A 16,042-nucleotide genomic window follows, 5' to 3' on the forward strand; every position below is an offset into this window, starting at 1 on the left:
GAAAATGAATGAGAAGACAAGTTAATACTGGAAAAAGGAGACAGTGAGCTTTTCTGATAGAGTTTAGGATCTTTGCAAAGGATTAGCTTTTGTTCCTTGATTGTAAAATGTGTGTGATAAGCCAGTCTTGCTGAGCTTTTTGTTGTTGCCATGACAATTAGTCCTGGTCACCAGGAAAAAAAAATGGTGCCCTAGCCAGTTGTACTACAGAAACCCTCTACAACAAAAATGGGAGAAAATCAATATGGAGGAAAACCTAGCTCTGAATCTCTGGGAAGAAAGAGGAAAGCTGAGTGAACCAAATTCCCATTTGCTTCCTATTTACAAAGTAAATGCAACCAAGGCATCCTGGGGCTAAGAGCGCAGGCAGGGGGAAGGGCAGCATCACAGCACACCTTGAGACTGGTACAGCCGGGACTGGGCCATCCAGAGTAGGCTTGGACTTTATGTTTTCTTTGTTTTCTAAACAGAAGATCCACGGCGAAGGTGACAGCTAGGAAGTAGCACTTAGGGTGTGGGCAGCCACCTCCACTTTCTGCTAACTATGGCAGAAGGGAACGAGATACAGGCTACCAGAGTCAAGTGCAGTTTAAAAACAAAAGAAAACAGCAGCGTTTGAGGATTGGGGCTTAAAAAACACAAAATAAAACACCACAGCAGAGCAATACTAGACAGGCAGGACCCACACATTTGTGTGCTCTGAGGCTGCAGTGGCTGCTAAAAAGACCCACTGTAGGCCAATGGAAGCTGGCAGTGCCCCGGGGTTACCAAGGCTGGCTTGGGAATATTTTTCTTTCTGTCTTTCTTTTTCTTTTTTCTTCTTCTTTTGTCTCTACCTTTTGCTTTCAGCTCCTGCCTTCAGCCTGGAACATTCTTTTCTCCTTCTTTTTCTTCTTGTTTTTGTTCTTGTCGTCCTCCTTGTTGTTGTTGTTGTTGTTCTCTCTCTCTCTCTCTCTCTCTCTCTCTCTCTCTCTCTCTTTCTTTGTTTTGTGTCATTCCTGTCTTGCTCCACCTGATGGAAACAACCAGTCCCATGTGACCCAGCTACCCTTACATTGCCAAAGTTGAATCTAGGCTACAAGGTCCTACATGCACTCTAGTACCAACTGATCAACAACCAAGCATAAGTTTAAAAGCACCACAGTGTTTTGGAGACAGATAATTGCAGTTCATATGAGGAAACATGGCAGGATGGCACAGACAAGTGATCAATGTACAGAGCCAAAAGACTTCCCTGAAGATTATAAGACTTTGAAATGACTGGAAATGGAAATCTGAAGAATAATTTTTAGGTATGTTCAACAGATGTGAAAAAAGATCACAAATAGTGATGGGGAAAAGGGAGAAAACCATAGAAGAATTCAGGAAAACTCTACAAGAGAATGTCACTAAATAAATGAAATATTGAAAAGCATACAAAAACACCAAATAGAAATCTAGATGACACATACCAAGATAATAGAAATAAATAGTATATATTGAGAAGGAATAAACTAGAATTAAGCAATGAAAAGCTAAATTAGTGAACTTGACAAAGATTCTCTGAATACCACACTAGGAGAAGAATGATCTGTAAAAATATCAAAAAGAAATATGAGAAAAGCCTTAGAATTACGTGATACAGTATCAAGAGAAATAACATACATATGATGAGATTTTCAGAACAGGAAGAAACAAACCACAGAGAACAAATGACTGTTAGAAGAAGAAAACTTCCCTCCTTCATGACAAAGGAGACATAATAATTAAGAAGCATATATAACCCCACTCAGGGTAGAATCAAAAAGACAATCACCACAGAAAATCATAAACAAGCTTCCCAAAATTAAAAATAAGGAAAGAATTCTGAGAGCAGATCAGAAAAAAATGTACCTACAAAAGAGAAACAAGAAACAATAAGACTAAGATAAAAATTTTTAGGAGAAATCATAGGAAAGAAGGCAATAGATGACATATATAAAATTCTGAAAGAATAAAAATTGCCAACCAAGGATTTTATGTCCAGCAAAATTTCCCAGAAAATATGAAGAGAAATGAAGTCATTTCTAAATAGAGGGAAATTAAAGGCATATATAAAAACAAAACCAGTTTTAAAAAACAAAATTTAAAAAACTAAGAAAAATTCTTCAGATGGAATCAGCAACAATAGACATCAATCTAAGATCAACACACAAGACAGCACCATTCAATAGTTAATAAAATCATAGTAATAAAGAATGTAAAGCACATTAATAAGACTGAAAATAGGGAACCAGAGATGTCAATCTGAAATGAAGATAATTAAAAATCAAAAAGAGGTAAGCTGTTAAAACAAAACCTTTAAGTGGAGAGGAAGTAGATTTCAAGAGAGAGAAGATTGTGTTAAACTAGGAAATGAATTAATAAATATTAAGGTAATCTGAAAGAAAATGGCTAGGGTTGATCAAGATAAAAGTGAGGAAAGTCATGAAGACCAAGTAAGACAATAAAAAGAAAAAAGTGAAAGAGAAACCACAAACAAATGAACTCTGCACAGAGAATTATGGAACAAAGAAAACAACACCACACACAACACACACACACACACATCACACCAGAACAGAACAAAAGTTTAGCAATAAATGCATACCTATCAATAATAACACTAAAAAGACAGAGAGTAGAAGAATTATACTCATTAATATGCTACTTACATGAAACACACTTTAGATAACAAAGACAAAAGAATAACAAAACCAAAGAATAGAAAAATATATCAAGTTAATGGAAATTTTTAAAAAGTGGGAGTGGCTATCTTAATCTCCGGTAAAATAGATTCCAAAACCAAATCCACTATGAGACACAGAAGAGCATTATATACTAATTAGAGGAACAATTGAACAAGAAGACAGGCATTATAAATATTTATGCATCCAAATAAAGACCATCACAATACATTATTTAAACCTCTATAAATTTAAAAAGAAACACAGCACTACAATAGCAGGACTTTATCACACCACTCTCCAGGAAGGTCAGAGCAACTTCAAAGAAATTCAACGTAGACACCAAAGAACGAAACAACACAATTAATCAACTTGACCTGTTAGGCATATAAAGAACTCTATGCCCAACAACAAAACAGTGTATATTCTTTTAAAGATCACATGGAACATTCCCAGAGTAGCCCATAGGTTAGGTCACAAAGTAAGCCTTAATACTTACCTAAACATTAATAAAATGCAAACCATCTTCTCAGATCATAATACTATAAAATTAGAAACAGGCAATAGGAATATAAAGGATGAAAATCAAATAGATTGATATTGAATAGCACCCTGCTTATAAAACACTGGGTAATTGAAGATAAAAAAATAAAATAAGAGGCAAGGGACATCTTAAAGGCTTGAAGATAAACAAGCGGCCATCTAGCTCAGAAGCAACAAATTCCACATGGAAGAACACACCAGCCTGTGTGATCGAGTGGTCCCGAAGGGATCAGTGATCAGGCATCAAAGAACAAAAAATCATATCATTGACTGCACACCTCCATGATAGGATCGCTGAAGACAAATGGGTGCATAAGCAAATGTGGTGAAGAAAGCTGATGGTGCCTGGCTATCAAAAGAGATAGTGTCTGGGGTCTTAAAGGCTTGAAGGCGAACAAGCGGCCATCTAGCTCAGAAGCAAAAAAGCCCACATGGAAGAAGCACACCGGCCAGTGCGATCACGAGGTGCCAAAAGGACCAGGTATAAGGCATCATGCAAAAAAAAAAGATATGTGTGTATATGTATATATATGTGTGTGTATGTATGTGTATATATGTGTGTGTGTGTATACATACCATATTGAATGAAGGGGGAAATGCAGAGTGGAGACCCAAGGTCCAAGTGTCGGCCAATGGAGATCCCCTCATAGAGAGGTTTAGGAGAGGAGATGGGTTAATTAGGGTGCGAGGTAGTACCGATGAAGAACACAGCTTTCCCCCAGATCCTGGATGCTTCCTCCCCCCAACTACCATGATCCGAATTCTACCTTGCAGGGCTGGATAGGACAGAGGCTGTACACTGGTACATATGAGGGCTGGAGGCACAGGAAATCCAGGGTGGATGATACCTTCAGGACCAAGGGTGTGAGGGACGATGCTGGGCGAGTGGAGGGTGAGTGGGTTGGAAAGGGGGAACTGATTACAAGGATCCACATGTGACCTCTTCCCTGGGAGAGGGACAGCAGAGAAGGGGGGAAGGGAGACTCCGGATAGGGCAAGATGTGACAAAATAACGATGTATAAATTACCAAGGGCACATGGGGGAGGGGGGAGCGGGGAGGGAGGGGAAAAAAAAAGAGGACCTGATGCAAAAGGCTTGAGTGGAGAGCAAATGCTTTGAGAATGATTAGGGCAGGGAATGTATGGATGTGCTTTATACAATTGATGTATGTATACGTATGGATTGTGATAAGAGTTGTATGAGTCCCTAATAAAATGTAAAAAAAGAAAAGAGGAGAAAAAAAAGAAAATGATTAGGGCAAAGAATGTACAGATGTGCTTTATACAATTGATGTACGTATATGTATGGACTGTGATAAGAGTTGTATGAGCCCCTAATAAATTGTTTTTAAAAAATAAAATAACTAAAAAAAAAGAAACAAGTAAGAATGAAAATATAACATAGCAAAACAAATGGGACTCAACTAAAGCAAAATATATAGTAATAAATTCACACTTAAAAATATAAGAAGCATAATAAACATCTTAGAACAACATCTCCAACAAATAACAGAACAAGAACAGCCAAATAAACTCACAGCCGAAGCTGCTTGAGAAGTCCCTGGGGCTGAGTCAAAGGAACATATACGGGGCCCAGGATTCCAGTTCTTCAAACAAACAATGGTGTGAGTTTAACGGGATTAACAACAATAGCAGCTCATCTAGTCAGGCAAGCCAACAAGGAATCTTTGCTGGGGAGCACTGCAGAAGAGAAAGCAGTCGTGCAGCAGTGGTTGGAATACAGGGTCAGTCAGGTAGATGGACACTCCAATAAAGACGACATCTGCATTCTGCTGAAGGAACTTAATTCTTATCTTGAAGACAAAGTCTACCTTACGGGCTATAACTTTACCTTAGCTGATATTCTGTTATACTATGGACTGCACCACTTTATAGTTGAGCTGCCGGTTCAAGAGAAGGAGAAATATCTGAATGTGTCTCGCTGGTTTGGCCACATTCAGCACCACCCAGGGATCAAGCAGCATCTGTCTAGTGTTGTCTTCATCAAGAACAGACTGTATACCAGTTCCCATTAGAAGCTTCCCAGGCCCCACAGAAGAGTTATTAACACGTTTCAAGTGAAAAATGCATTCTGGACCAGAGGACTAGCATAAACTGATAGTCATTATTTGTTGACGGGAGCTAAATTTTAAAAGTGTACACTTCTGTTAGAATGTTTTGTTTGTTCTTTGGTTGGCATTTTGCAATTTTTTAAATGTAAAAACTTGTCAAAATCAAGTCATAAATTATCGTGACTTATAGGTGAAATTTTAATAAAAGTTGCAAATCAGTGGCTTAATCCATAAGGAAAAACAATGTTTTCCATGGGTGATGTATTTGGCTATTAGTTCACCTCTCTTTTGTATTTTAAAATTCATTTTTCCCCAATGGACATTTAGCTAGTTTGTTTATTATCATCTATAATAAATTGTGCCAAGGAAAGGGAAGAAAGATGGACTTGTTTTAAAATATTTATGTGAGCTAGTAAATGTGGTTAAAATAAATAAATAAGTAATAAACTCACAGCCACTGAGAAACAGAAATAATAAATATTAAAGCTGATGTAAATAAATTCCAAACTGAAAAAAAACCCATAGAATTGACAAGACAAGAAGCTGATATTTTGAAAAACTTAAAACTGACAAATTAGTGGAAAATCTAAAAAAGGGAAAGAAAATGAAAATATAATGAATAACTAATGTATTGGGTGTCATCACAACAGAGCCAAATGAAAAAAATCACACAATACTATGAAATACTGCATTCCCAATAAATTTGAAAACCTATAAGAAGTGGATAAATTGTTTAAAACCTTCCTGAGTTAAAGTTTATTGTGCCAACCTGGCCGATAAACAGATGTGGGGTTAATTGAAGGGCAGAGAAATAAATGGCTCAGTGACCCTCGCCTTTTCTAGTTCTCGAGTCCCTTGCTTTCTGATGGCCGGACCAGAGTGCAGATGCCTTAGCCAGTTCCCTGCTTCAGCTGGCAAGGCTCACTTCCTGCAAGACATCCCTGAGGAGAAGCCACATGGACCTACCCTGCTGCAGCACTGGGTGCTGGAGCAGCTGTGTGGAGACCCCTGCCAGCGCTGAGATGCTTACACGTTCACTGATCTGGCTTTTCTCCTGCACGTGGTATCATTGCACGTATTTTGTGAGATGGTCAAGGACTTTGTGGAATGATGTTGGACATATGGGCTAATGTTGGACTTCTGGGCTTGGGAAGCACTGGGTTGGGATGTTTTCTTGATGTGCACTTACCCTTTATATAAAACTCTCTTATACGTATGCGTTTCTGTGGATTGATTTCTCTAAAGTACTCAGACTAAAAAACCGCCTAAGCTAATAGGGACAAAAGTAGATATTTTTAACAAAAGAAGGAAATCTATCAGGTCTTTTTAAAATTCCAAACAAAAAAAGTTCAGGATGAGATGATTTCACCAACTAATTCAACAAAACATTCTATAGAGAAAAGTTACCATCACTTCTATACAAACTGTTCCAAAACATAGAAAAGGATGGCAAACTCCCAAATTTGTTTCATGAAGGAAGCATAACCTTGGTACCAGAATCAATCACCAGAATATAAGATTACAGACCAATATCCCTTAACATAAATGAAAAATTTTCAACCAAATCCTAGCCAATAGAATCCAACAATTATTTTTTAATTATGATCCAGTGGGATCCATACCAGGTATGCAATGATGGTTAATATTAGAAAAACGGTCAATGTAATCCACCATATATAAATAAGAGGAAAAAAGCTATATGATCATATCAATCAGTGCAGGACGGGGCATTTGACCAAATATCCACACCAATTTCTGACTAAAAAAAAAAATCACTCTTTCAGGTTCCAACTCATGGCGACCCTGAATTTCCCCCATGGGTTTCAAGACTGTCACGCTTTATGGGAAGAGAAAGCCATGTCTTTCTTCCTCAGAGAAGCTAATGGTTTCAAACCTCGGACTTAGTGATCAGCATAACTACACCACCACCGGAGCGTCCTCTGATAAAACTCAACCAAACAGGAATAGGAGTGAAATTCCTTAACATCACGTATATACAAAATCACTCAATGGAGAGGAATTTGAAGCCTTCTTCTTGTAAATGAGAAGCAGACAGGATGCCCTTTGTCACTACTCCTATTCAATTTTGTACTGGAAGTCTGACCCAGAGCTATTAGACCACAAAAATTAATCAAAGGGATTTAATTTGGTCAAAAAAAACAAAAAAAACAAGCAATACTGTATATACAGATCTGACTCTAAACATACAAAATTCCCCAGATTTGACAAGATCAATGGTAGAATGAGTGAAAAATATTTGGCAATAATGAAGGGTACAAGACAAACACGAAGCAATGGGGTTCCTGTATACCAAGAGAGCTCTGAAAGGGAAATAAGACCAACCTATTATAACAGCCTTATTTTTCAGCATTTATGTACATAACATTCATTGTTCGAAAGGACATTCCAAATCAATCATGAAGTACAATGCTGTTGTGATAAGATTATATCTATCTACTTTCAAGGAAATCCAATCAATTTAACTATTAGTGAAATTTAAACACCCATTACAAAAGCTAGTGATGAAGAAGTTAAAGAACTCTACCAGTCACCTCAGCTGGAAATTGATGAAAATGCATTTATAATTATTGACCATTGGAATGCCAAACTTGGAAACAAAAAAGAAAGAACAATGATGGGTTCAGGCAGAGGAACAATTGTAATGATGGGCAGGACCATACAGTGTCTCGTTCTGTTGTTCATAGGATCGCTATGGGTTGTAGCCAATTCGACAGCAGCCAACAAAAAGCTGCTAAGTTTGGTCCTTGGGTGCTGGCTGTTTTCTTCAACTCCACCTAAACAGAGTAGGGTTTTGTAGGTGTTGCTGCCTGCATGAAGGTGCGCCTGACCCAAGCCATGGTATTCTCCATTGCCTCATACGCACGTGAAATTTGGACTTCGAATAAGGAATACCAAAGAAGAATTTGATGCATTTGAATTATGGTACAGGAGAAGAATATAGAATATAGAAAGTACCATGGACGGCTTATAGGTATAGTGGTTATCTGTTGGGTTGAAATCCACATTGTCGGCAGTTCGAAACCACCAGCGGCTCCATGGGAGAAAGATTTTCTCTTCCTGAAAACAGTTACCGTCTTGGAAACCCACAGGGGGTCACTAGTAGTTAGCGTTGACTCGATGGCAGTGAGTATGAACTGCTCAAGGACAAACCTGCTTGGGAGAAGTAAGGCCAGAATGCTCCTTAGAGGCAAGAGTGGCAAGTCTTTGTCTTGCGTACCTTGAAAATAATGTCACTAAAGACCAGCCTCTGGAGAAGGACATCGTGCTTGGTAAAGTGGAAGGACAGCAAAGGAGGGGCAAGCCCTCACCGAGATTGAGTGGCATAGTGGGCATATCATTGGACTCAGGCATAGGAACAATTGTGAGGATGGCACAGGGTCATGCAGTGTTCCGTTCTCTTGTGCATTGGGTCACTTTTGGGTGAAGCCAACTTGATGGCCCTTGACAACAGGTGGGTGCACAAATGGGGGCTTTGGACACTTCCTGGGATCCATGGGAACTGGAGTGTTTGCGTCAACCCACAAACACCTCACTGGTGTTAGTGTTTATGTTTGCCTCACTCAGCTTTTATTTATTTTGTTTCGCTCAGAGCTTATTTCACCCCTTCAACATCCCGTGTTTCTCCTCTGTATCTGTTGTATCCTGTCTTTGTTGAAGAGTGAGCGTGTGGTATGTCTGCCTAAGTTAACATGTCTACCAGAAGTCTATTTCTGTCTTTTAAAGGAAGTTCTATCCCATTTTCCCGTGCTTGTACCACTTTACAATTCCACTAAAGTATATAAGAGTTTCAGAGTGCCAATATGAGTCAGAATTGACTCATGACATTATTTTGTTTTCATATTTTACAATTGTTTTTCATTTTCGTATGCTTTTATGAATTTTTTTCTTCATTGTTTTTGTTGTGTTGTGTTGTTAGGTGCCATTGAGTCTGTTCTGATTTGTAGTTACCCTACGCAAAACACAAAACGCTGCCCAGGCCTGCACCATCCTCACAAGGGTGCCCCTTGCGGAAGCCACTTGGGTAGTCACTCTCAAATAGCTCTTTTTTGTTAGACTATTGATGCCTATGAACTCTACTTAGGAAGTAATTTTGGAAAATATTACTTGTCAGATACCATTCACTCAGCTGTGACCCATAGTGACCCTGTGCACAACAGGATGAAACACTGCACAGTCCCGTGCCGTCCCCACAGTAGTTTCTCTGCCTGAGCCCTCCGATGCGCCACTATGTCAATCCATCCAATTGAGCATCTTCCTCTGTTTTGCCTCCCTTCCATTTACCAAACATGATGCCCTTCTCCAGGGACTGTTGACTGTTCTCTCCTGACAATTTGTGTTTGGAAAATATTGCTCACCACACGCAATAGCTACCACCCTAGGTGGTACAAATGGTTAATGTAGTTGACTGCTAACAAAAAGTTTGGAGGATTGAGTGCCTCAGAATAAAAGCCTGACAATATACTTCTTTTTAAAAAAAAGTTATTGAGCACACTGCGCAATACAGTTCTACTCTGACACACCATGGGTCACTATGAGTCATAATCAATTTGATGGCAGCTAGGTCTTTAAGGAAAAATGGATATTGATATGCACAGTGATATTTTAAATTGAGAACTGTTCAGCACAGGGAAAAACTATTGAAGCAAGTACCCCACCATTTTCAGTACCTCTTTTGCTTTGAATAAAAGTTCCTGGCATTACCAACACAATGACATTATCACTACCACTATCTTGTCATAAAAATAGCATTATCTTAGCCTTCCCCAAATTTCTCTTAAGAGCTGTTATCTTTGAGCAAAGATTAATTCCCTGTGCATGAGTCTATTTAATTTTTCTCTATCATGGCCAACTCACAATACTATTCCTATTGTGCAAAGGACTCTGGAACAAATAAGGATAATATTTTTATGAACGTCTCTTAGCTTTGTATGGGATCAGTAGAGTTTCTGTTTTCCTATAAAGCTATCAAAAATATATTTAAAGGAGAATTTCATCTCAGTATCTATTAGTTATTTTCTCATGACTGAGACACTATCTAATTTTCTTTTCTTATTAAGCAGAATTTTCTTGTTTTTAAGCGTTGTTTCACAGAGAGATAAAAAGCCCAGAGCTCCATTCTCTTTACAGCTCTTGTATCAGGTCTAATGTGCATCTATTACTAGAATTCTCATTGTGTGGCAAGAGCAGGCGCATGAGGGATCAAAAATAAAAAATGCACTCCCATTACCACTTCAGGATTCTGTTTGCCCCCAAGGAGAGTAAACAGGATTATCTCTCATTATTATTATTACTTTTGAGTAATATCCTTCACATATGCATCCTGTTGGACAAAGCAGCAGCTCGTACATGTTCCTGTTCATTTCTGACAATGATAGAGGCATGTAGGGAAGGCTAATTATCCCGTTCTGCGAGGTGAGGAAACTAAGTGTCACAGGGCACGGAGCACCCCTGGGATCCACTGCAGCAAACACTAACTACAGCATGATTCGTTTTATTTAAATTGACCATTCATTGAAATGACAGTATTTTCTTGTTACCTACCCTCTCTCCCTATCCCTCTGGTCTCCCCTTACCTTTCTTTTTTTAATTTAATTTAATTTTTTTCCCCTTAACTTTCAAAGTCTGCGTCTTTTGGCGTAAAAGCCATTTTTTCCTGTTTTTTTTTAATCATAGTGGTATAATACAGTCTTTATGATATTGATAAACTTTGCTGAGTATAATGCCTTCCAAATTTGTCCATGTCATGAGATATTTGACAGATTCATTATTGTCTTTTAGAGATTCATAATATTTCATGGTAATTTAGCAGAGCTTATTTATACATTTCTCCACAGGTGGGCATTATGGTTGTTTCAGTCTTTTAGCTGTTATGACCAGTGCTGTGATCAACGTGGGTATGCATATACCATATATACTTGAGTATAAGCCGACCTGAATATCAGCTGAAGCACCTAATTTTACCACAAAAACTGTATAAAATATATGTTGGAAAACTTGGCTTATACTTGAATATATAGGGTATCTGTTCTTGTTCTACTCTTTATTTCTTTGGGGGTATATACTGAATAGAGAGATTGCTGGTTCTTGGTATTTTTATTCTAATTTGTTTAAGTAATCATCATACAGTTTTCTATACTAGCTATAAAAATTTTCAGTTCCATCAGCAATGTCAGAGTGTTCCAATCTCTCCCCATCCTTTCCAGCATTTATTTTCAGAGTTTTTAAAATTTTGCTATCAGTGCTAGAGTGAAGTGATAGCTCATTGTTTTGATTTACATTTCTTATAGTTAATGATTTCAAGTATTTCTTCTTAAGAGTGTTGGCTGCCTAAATGTCATCTTTGGTGAATTGTCTATGGATGTTTTTGCTCATGTTTTTTAGATTATTAAGGTGTTTTGAAAATTAGATTATTGAGACATTTCCGTTTTCTGTAAATTTAGAGTAGCCTTTTATCTGATACATCATTAGCAATGTTTCTTCCAATTCTTCTCCTTTAGTTTATCTTTTGTAAAGAAGATTTTTATTTTTTTATGTTAGGTAGTGTGCTCATGCCTTATACTACGACCCTTAAATTTATCCCAATTTTTTCATTAACGAGTTTCATAGTTATAGGGTTTATATTTAAGTCTTTAATCCGTCTTGAGTTGTATTTCTATATGGTATGAGATATGGATTCTGTTTCATTCTTTTGTAGGTGGAGCTCCAAAATTTTCAATACCATTTGTTTATAGACTCGCTCTTCCCTATTCAATGTGTTTTAGTCTGCTATCAAAAATTGGGTGTCTGGTTTTATTTCTGTTTATAAAATTATGACCTGTAGGCTTACATATCTATTGTTCTACCACTACCAAACTGTCTTGATTACCATGACTGTATAATTGACTTTGAAACCCAGGATCGAGACACCTCCTGTTTTGTTTTTGGTTTTTAATATATTTGCTTATCCTGGATTCCTTTAGTCTCCAAACAAAGTTGGGGATTAATTTTTCCATTTTTTTGAATAATTGTGCTGGGGTTTGGATAGGAATTGGGTTGTATTTATAAATTGTTTTCAGAAATATAGACTTGTTCACTATATTAACTCTTCCTGTCCATGAACATGACACATTGCCCCATGTTTAAGTCTCTCTGGGTTTATTGTTGTGCTGTTTTGTAGTTTTCTTTATATAAATCTTTAGTTTCTCTGATTAGGTTTGTTCCTAAGTATTTTATCTTTTGAATGGTTATTGTAAATGCTATTATTGTAAAAATTTTGTAAAAATATTATTTTCCAGGGTTCCTTCCTTAATATACAAGAATCCTATTGATTGATATATTTGATCTTGTAGGTTGCCATGTTGGTAAAATATTCAATTAGTTTCAGAGGTTTTTTTTAAAATGGAATCTTTAGAGTTTTCTCTTTGTAAAATATATTATCTGTAAACAGCATTTTGCTTCCTCTTTGCTGATTTGGATGCCTTTAACTTTGTTTTGTTATATAATAGCTCTGGCTAAACCTTCCAGGAATATACTAAATAAGTATGGTAATAAAGGGAATTCCTGTCTGGTTCCCTTTTAGAGGGGAATGCTTTCCATTGAGTAAAGGGCTGGTGGCTGGTTTTCCATATATGGTCTTTATTATATTGAGAATTTTCTTTTATATTCATATTTGATTACTTTATCAAAAATGGGTGTTGGATTTTGTTTAATGCCTTTCCTGCATCAATTGATATAATCATATGATTCTTTTGTTTTATTTATATAGTGGATTACATTGATTGATTCTAATATCCCACTATCCTTGCATATCTGACATAAATTGTTTTTAATTATTTTTTGAATTCTACTAGCTAAGAAATTTGATGAATATTGTAGCAAATATGTTAATAAGAGATATTGGTCTAAGTTTTCTTTTATGGTGATGTCTTTTTTTCTTAACAGTTTTACTGGCGCTTCATCCACAGGTCATACAATTCAAGTATTCCATCATATAAAGAAGAGTTGAACAAGGGGGGTAGGAGCAGAGATCCAAAACCCATCTCTAGACAATGGACATCCCTTCACAGAAGGGTCACAAAGAAGGAATGAGTCAACCAGGGCTCAGTATAGCACTGATGAAACACATTATTTTTCTGGTTCCTTGAGGCTTCCTCATCCCCCACTATCGTGACCCCAATCCTGCCTTTCCCTGAAGACTAGACCAGATCATGTACACAGGCACAGATAAGAGATAAGAAGAGCTCACAACACACAGAATCCAGGAACAGGACTGGGAGTAACAATACCAGGAGGGTAGGGGGAAGGTGGGGAGAGAAGGTGGAGAAGTGGGAATCAATCACAATGGTCTTCCCAGGGGGAGGAACAACAAAAACCATGGGGAAAGGGACACAGCAGTTGGTGTAAAATAAGAAAATAATAATAATAATTTATCAAGGGATTATGAGGGTGGAAGCTGGGAGGGAGGGAAAAAGAGGAGCTCATACCAAGGGCTCAAATAGAAAGTCATGGTGAGAAAATAATTATGGCAACATATATACAAATATGCTTGATACAATTGTATGGATTGTTATAAGAACTGTAAAAGTCCCCAGTAAAATGATCTTTTAATTAAAAAAAATAAGAGTGTATAATTATCTAAGGTGATGTCCTTGCCTGATTTGGCTATCAGGGTTATACTTGCTTCTTCCTTTTTTTTGTGCTTTTTATATTATTATTTTTTTAAATCTTTTTATTGGGGCTCATAAGGCTCTTGTCACAATCTGTACATACAACAATTGAGCAAAGCACCCTTATACATTCGTTGCACTCGTCATTCTCATAATTCACCTTCCACTTGGGTTCCTGAAATCAGCTCGGTTTCTCTTTTTTCCCCCATCCCCCTCCCTCCCCGATCCCACCCCTGGTCCCTTGATAGTTTATAAATAATTATTATATCTTATCTTACACTCCCCAGCATCTCCCCTCACCCACCTCCCCATTGCCCATCTCCCAGAGAGGAGGTTACACATAGATCTCCGAGATCGGTTCTCCCTTTCTACAAGCCCTTCCCTCCTGGTGTCGCCACTCCCACCGTTGGTGTTGAGGGGTTCGTCTGTCCTAGATTCCCTGTGCCTCCAGATCCCCACTGCACCGCTGTACATCCTCTGGTATAACCAGGTCCGCAAGACAAGGTAGAATTGGGGTCATGATGATTGGGAGGGGAGGAAGCATTCAGGAACTAGAGGAAGGTTTTGAGTTTCATTGTTGCTACACTGAACCCTGAGTGGCCCATCTCCTCCTCACTACCCCTCTGGAAGGGGTGTCCAGCTGTCTACAGGTGGGCATTGGGTCCCCATCACGCACTCCCCCTCTTTCATGGTGATGTGATTCTCACCACCACCCCACCTTTGTTGTTAGAGACCTGGTCTCCTCTGTCCTTCACGGTCACCTATGTTGGTGTGCTGCTTCCGTGTGGGCTCGGTTGCTTCTGGGCTAGATGGCCGCTTGTTTGCTTTCAAGCCTTTAAGTCCCCAGATGCTATATCTCTCAGTAGCCGGGCACCATCCGCCTTCCTCACCACACTTGCTTGTGCACACTTTCGTCTTCAGCGATTATGTGAGGAAGGTGATCACACAATGATTGTTTTTGTTCCTTTGTATCTGCTACATGGTCCATTCAACACCTTGTATTCGCTTAGGCCGTGTGCTTCTTCTCTGTGGGCTTTGTTGCTTCTGAGCTAGATGGCCACTTATTTGCCTTCAAGCCTTTAAGACCCCAGATGCTATATCTTTTTGATAGCCGGGTACCATCCGCTTTCTTCACCACATTTGCTTACACACACATCTGTCTTCAGTGATCATGTCGGGAAGATGGGTATCCTGCAATGACTGTTTAGCAGGGCGAGGTGCTATTGTATTGGGGGATTATGCATGAGGAGGCCCAATGTCCATCTGCTACCCTACTACTGAACCTATAAATATATGCATATAAATCTATTGCCCCCATAATCATAAATATATTTACATATGTACATGTCTGTATTTAGGCTTCTCTGTATGCACTTTGCCTCCTACTCCTTTCCTCTATTTCCTTTCGCTTTCCTCCCGACCCATTATCATGTTTAGCCTTCATTCTGGATTCAGTAATTCCTCTCAGTTACCTTGCTCTTGGTCACTCCCTTCCAGTCCTCCCCTCCCTCCTCTGGTTTTAAACCACTCGCTGTTCCCTTGTCCCTGTGTTGGGCGACACCTCCTCCCTTCCCCTACCTCCCACGCTCTTATGTCCCTCCAGGACTGTTGGTCCTGTTGTTTTCTTCTCTCATTATTTGTCCAGCCTATCTTGTCTAGGTGGACCTGCTGACATAGTAATATGTGCATACAAATGCATATGACTTTGCGCCCAAGTGGCCCATAAGAACATGGCTTTGACAGAAGCAACATCGACACGCTGATAAGCAGAAAAGCCACTAACATACAAAATTTACAAGGTAAAAAACAAAACAAATTAAAAAAAGACTAAACAAAAAGACAGCAAATATTAAAAGAAAAATTGCTAGTAGTTCAAGGTCAGTTCGTTGGCCTTTAGGAGTGTTTTCTAGGTGTAGCTTGTGAGGCGCCACGTCCTGGCCCGGAAGACCATCCTTTATACTCCCTCGGGATCCCTTTGCTCTGCTTCCTCCACTGCTCCATTGCACGCCCCCAGTGTTTGCCTCATTGTGGCGGGGTCAGCTCAGTCGCACATCCCCCATTGTGTCTCAGGTGCTGT

The 16,042-nt window shown here is 38.7% G+C and overlaps 1 protein-coding gene and 1 pseudogene across 1 annotated transcript in view; both read left to right on the top strand.

Moving 5' to 3' along the window:
- The window catches only part of CFAP61 (cilia and flagella associated protein 61), a 368,344-nt gene that overhangs the window by 201,428 nt on the left and 150,874 nt on the right, over positions 1 to 16,042 (top strand). The window lies entirely within an intron of this gene.
- On the top strand, positions 245 to 5,417 carry LOC142422220 (eukaryotic translation elongation factor 1 epsilon-1 pseudogene; annotated as a pseudogene).

The sequence above is a fragment of the Tenrec ecaudatus genome, chromosome 12 (assembly GCF_050624435.1).
Source record: "Tenrec ecaudatus isolate mTenEca1 chromosome 12, mTenEca1.hap1, whole genome shotgun sequence".
NCBI classification, from domain to species: Eukaryota; Metazoa; Chordata; class Mammalia; order Afrosoricida; family Tenrecidae; genus Tenrec; species Tenrec ecaudatus.